Genomic DNA, 6,000 nt, shown 5'->3' with positions numbered 1-6,000 from the left:
TGTGTGTATATATATATATATATATATATATATATATATATATATATATACACACACACACACACACACGAGGGTCATCCGGAAAGTAGTACCCGTTCGTGCCGCATGAAGTGCTGACGACGCGAGTAGCCGCTGGACGAGGTCAGATAGCTTCAGTGGCTTGTCTGCCTTCTCTGAGCCAAGTTGCGTGACGCTAGCATTGCCTGTGTTGTTTCTGTGATTGTTTACAATGTTTAAAAAAATTGAGAACGCCGCCAGTTGTGAAGTGAGGGCAGTGATTAAATTCCTCAATGCAAGAAACGTTCGCCCATGTGATATTCATCGCCAATTAAAGGAGGTGTATGGAGACAATGTAATGGACGAGTCGTCTGTTCGGCGGTGGTGTCGCAACTTCAACATGGGGAGGGGGAACACACACGACGATGAGCGTTCGGAGAGACCGTCTGTCATTACAGACCAACTGGTGAGCTCAGTTGACGAATTCGTGAGGAACGATCGGCGCGTCACAATTGATGACATCTGTGAGCATTTTCCCAATGTTTCTCGAACAATTGTTCATGAAATTGTTAAACACCATCTGCATTATGCAAAAATTTGTGCAAGATGGGTCCCTCGCGTATCTCAATGAGCTGGCGGCGAAGGACTATGCAGCAGGAATACAGAAACTTGTCACACGTTATGACAAATGCCTTAATTTGCTTGGAGATTATGTTGAGAAGTAGTTTAAAGTATCCTCTTTCAAATAAAATTTTTTATGTTTGTTAATATTTACTTTTGTGTCTTTATTTCACGAACGGGTACTACTTTCCGGATGACCCTCGTGTGTGTGTGTGTGTGTGTGTGTATATATATATATATATATATATATCCGCATATATATATATATATATATATATATATATATATATATATATATATATATATATAACACAAATAGAAAAGAATAGACACATATAAAAGAACACTTACACGGTAAATTGTTCGAGCTTTCGGCCCTCTCAGGGGCCTTCTTCAAGATAGACTCTTGGTCTCTCTTGAAGAAGGCCCCTGAGAGGGCCGAAAGCTCGAACAATTTACCGTGTAAGTGTTCTTTTATATGTGTCTATTCTGTTCTATTTGTGTTATGTTGTGTCAGCCCATTATTGTGCCGCTCGTATGAGTTTTTCCGTACAATCATTATATATATATATATATATATATATATATATATATATATATATATATATATATATATATAAATGGGTCGTGGTAGTCCAGTGGGTAGAGCTGGACTGCTGACCGCAGGGTCCCGGGTTCGACTCCCGGGCAAGGCACTCTGGGCACCTGCAGCTCCACCCAAGCTAAAGTGATTTTTCGGGTACCAGGTCTTCCTGGGAAACCATAACCGGCACAGGGAAAGGAACTGGCCCCCCTACCCTGATATGTGAATTTCACATGCCGTAAATAGGGCTTAGTACCGGTATATATATATATATATATATATATATATATATATATATATATACATATACATATATATACATATACATATACAATATATATATATATATATATATATATATATATATATATATATATATATATATATATATATATATATATATATAGATATATACATATATAGATATATATACATATATATATATATATATATATATATATATATATATATACAAAGATATATATATACAGGTAGAAGGTATATATGTATATACATACTTGTATTCATATATATTGATAGGTATACCAATGTGCATTCCAACCAAAGACAGTAAGTGTTACCCGGACTGAATGAAAAATAAGCAATAATCTTTATAAGCATTCTGTGATTACGTTTATATGTGTATGTTGGAGGGCGATGCCATTTTGTGTGTCTCCTTTGTAATATTTATTGTTAACTCTGGGATAATCAATTAAGAGTTTGAAGAAATTGTAATATTGTGATGGATGTGTGTGAATAAATTATGTAAATGACTTCTCATTTGTTTTTCGAAAGGACAGTTTTTGTCTCTTCGTGTGTTGAGAGTTCGATGATAATATTTGCGACAGAATTAAAAAGTAAAAAGCTGTTTTGAAAGTGTGCAGGATTGCAATGAATGAATGAGATTCAATGATGGGTTTAATAGTTTGATCATTTATATATTTCATAAATAAACGTATAAAATCTTATATATAAATACTTCAAGGTACATTTTAGCAACAGAAATTGTACCCAAAAGAACTCTATGAATTTAAAACAAATGTATATCACTTAAAAAGGACATTATACAGTATTTATACATATATATATTTCACAATTACATATTAATAAATATTAAACAGGATCATATGAACTTTTTTATTTAAATTTTTATACATAACTCGTTTAAATACAGTAATATACATATAGACAAAAACGTATATATTGATTTATATTGGGGGAAAATTTGAAAGGAAGTTTTGTACTGTCAAACTATAGTCAAGAACAATAAAATAAGCCCTTAGTACATGATAATTAAGGTATTATGGTAGGTAATAATTTTTAAAAATCATCCTCGTAATAATAATAGTTTACCAGTAAGTTCACCGAGGTAGGTGGTAATTAGCGTAATTTCGGGTTGAACAGGAAACGCGGCAAGAAATTTTGAAATGCCAATTTTGCTATTCATACCTTTTGGTCTGATAACAAGACGACCGTAATTTACTGATTCTTCACAGCTTAACCCTCTTAATGCGGCAGGTTGATATATCTGCTTTTGTATCCCTGGCAAAAAGTGCGGCGGGCCCATATATCGGCTCTTGCGTAGGCTATTGTTTAAATCGCTGTAACTTATGGATTTTTCTTTAATAATTTATGGTTTTTGTGCTATCGATAGGGCGAATTTCATCAATTATATAGAACATTTTTTAATTTTTTTATCAGTAATTTTAAATGCTTTTCCGAAGTTCCAATTTGGCTCAGTGAAATCAGCCTTTTCAACAAAATCGAACTATGCAGAGGCTGACAAAAAAAAATTTGCAATTCACTGGTTTTTCTTTTTATTTATTTATAATTTTTTCTACATGTCTTTTTGATTCTTTTTTATATTTAAATATGGTAGTTTTATTGAAAAATGTTTTAGAAAAATATTAGTATTGTGTCTAAAAATCGAAAAATATTATTGCTAAAAAAAATTTCTTCAAATTTTATAATACTGTAATAATTAAATTTATTTTTTCAGATGATGTAAATGTATAACATCATTACTAACTACAATATTTTATTTTAAAATAAAAAAACTGCATATGGATATCTAAACAAATAACTTCACAATGTTTTTTTCCTTAAGGTGATACATTTTCTTAAATTACCCTTCTCACCAAGTACCCCTGGAATCCCCACCGCACTAAGAGGGTTAATTGTATTTCGAAGTATTCTCCATGATAATACACACTTTTAAAATGCGCTCGATTTAATTTTCATAACTTTTTCCACTCCGATTGAGGTCTCTCCAAAAACATGGATTTTCTGAATTTTTCTACGACTTCTCTAGGCGCCAAAAAACGTTGGCCACGCAATTTATATCTTTCCGTATTACACCAAGCACTACCGGTGGCAAATAAATGCTCGTATACCATTCAGAATTCACGGTTCTACGTTGCTCTGACGGTACAGTTGCAAACGTCAAGCTTTTCCTGAAGAAACAGGCGATCATTTGCTTCGATATGCTTCGTGCTGGAATCACTCTTGTCGGTTTTGACTCGTCTTGGAAGTCCCATACAGTGTTGCCGTTTTGTTTCGAGCTTTTACGCATATATCCAAGATTCGTCATCTCTATTGATGTTTTACACAGCTTTTGATGCTCGTAGATTCTATTTATTGAGCATTTCTCCGCGCCAATTGACACACAAGGCATCTTTTTGAGCTTTCGTCAAGTTAATACAGGATCCAACGCGATTAAATTGATTTCCCAGCTTAATGTTCGTAAAATATCTTATTAATTCTCGTCATAATAATCCCAAAAGATGCCCCAATCTCACGATAAGTCACAGGACATTTTCCTTTACTAGTTCTGAGCACAGCAATCGATGTTTTCATGGAACAGCAACTGATTTTGGACGACCTTCACGACTTTCGTCACTAATCGAACGGCGGCCATGATGGAGTTCGTTCGTTAACAGCGTTTCATTTTGGCAAAGGATGTGGCTTCATGGCCGAATGTGAAAGTAAGTTGATCAGTGCACTCCTGTGTTGATAATCCACGACAAAAGTCATAAAAAAAATCAATGCATTTAAGTTTTCACAAGTTAACTCACATTTTTTCATTGAGACAAAATTTTCGAGGCACTATAAACAACGCAAGTGATGTTCAAAGGGCAATATGATCTGAAGAAGTTTAACGTTAAAAGGGTCAAACTTTCGTATGGAAACGTCAGATTGTGCCTAAAGTGTAGTCAAAGCTCAATAAATCAAAGCATATAAATAGCAACCTTTGTAGCCTCCTCTTAGAGAAAGGCAATTAAGGGTCAAAGAGTTTGACGACTCATTCGACGGACTATGTACTCGCTATCGTCGTAAAAAATATTGCCAATCGAGAGAAATATGGTCGATTTTAAGTTTTGTTCCTGTCATCACAAGGATTTCTGAGCAGGTTTATTGACGAAATATGTCGCCCAACTGTTTAAGGAATTTTAGTATTGTTCCTGTCATAACTAGGATTCCTCGAAAGGTTTATTGACGAAATATGACACTCAAATGTTTGAGGAATTTCAAGTTTTGTTCCTGGCATAACTAGGATTTCTCCAAAGGTTTAATGACAAAATGTTACCCTCAGCAATTTATGGAAATTTCCCTAAACAATATTTAACACGGAAATAAATGATTTACTGATATTTCTATCAATATCATTGGTCAATTAAATGTTGATCGTCCTATATATCTATGATAAAAACAAAATATCAGTCATTCTTACAACATGAATTGATTTTTTTTAAATATAGCCCATTTTTTTGTACTAGATTAGGATTTATACATTATGTTGTGCATAATACGTAGCTTATCCAAAACATTTGACATTTGTACTAACATGACATTCGACCATTGATGAATTCAGTCAATTCCAATCATATTTTTATGAATCGTTATTTGAAGAAATATTTTTTACAATAGTTGGATATATATATATATAACTTAGTTTATTAAAAAATTGGTTTTTTATCGCAAGTTTTGCATATTTACACGTATACGATGTCTATCTATACGATGACGCGAACTGAGACCATAAAAACTATTTTGCTTTGAATGTAGAGTCTATCGATCAATGTTTTTAGTGTCCTTCCTTTTTCAAAGTACTCTTTCCTATTCGTAGAAGGCTATGCACTTATCCCATCTCCTTATCCGCTCTGTTCAACTGAAGCACCCTCCTTGGAAGTCCTCTTCGGCAGCAGTTTTAGGCTTTTTAGTTTTCTATCGTCGTTTCTTTCTTCATTGCCTCGTTTCTTACAAACATCTTGGGCCCAATGGTACAATGTCCCTCAATTATCACATTTCATTGGGAATATATTGAGAAAAGTCGTAAAAAGGGGCAAAGATCTATTAATAACAATGATAAGTAGGAATGGATCATAGGATCGGAGGTGATTTGAGTTTATTAATGGCCAGAAACAGCGGCGAACATATCAGTGTGCTCTGAATGGTGTGCATTGTGTCATTCATTGGTATGTGTGTGTGTGTCATCAAGGATCCATCCATGTCCATCCATCCAATCATCGTGTCATTCATAGTAATAAAATATGTAGTATTAATGTGTACACTGTTGATAATTTAATATAAATTCAGTTCTACACTATTCATCAGCTGACATCATCTATTTATTTATTTATTTATTTATTTATTAGCCTGAGGATCTGGGTACATTCATGTTCCAAGATATACGGCACGTCAAAGATCTTAACATAAAATACAATACATTGTTACATATTCAGAAACTCATCAATAGTGTAGAATAAGTGTCGCATGAAAAATTCCCTCACTTTGAATTT

The sequence above is a fragment of the Hetaerina americana genome, unplaced genomic scaffold (assembly GCF_022747635.1).
Source record: "Hetaerina americana unplaced genomic scaffold, ioHetAmer1.1.p SCAF_45, whole genome shotgun sequence".
NCBI classification, from domain to species: domain Eukaryota; kingdom Metazoa; phylum Arthropoda; class Insecta; order Odonata; family Calopterygidae; genus Hetaerina; species Hetaerina americana.
Note: the sequence above shows the minus strand (reverse complement) of the source record.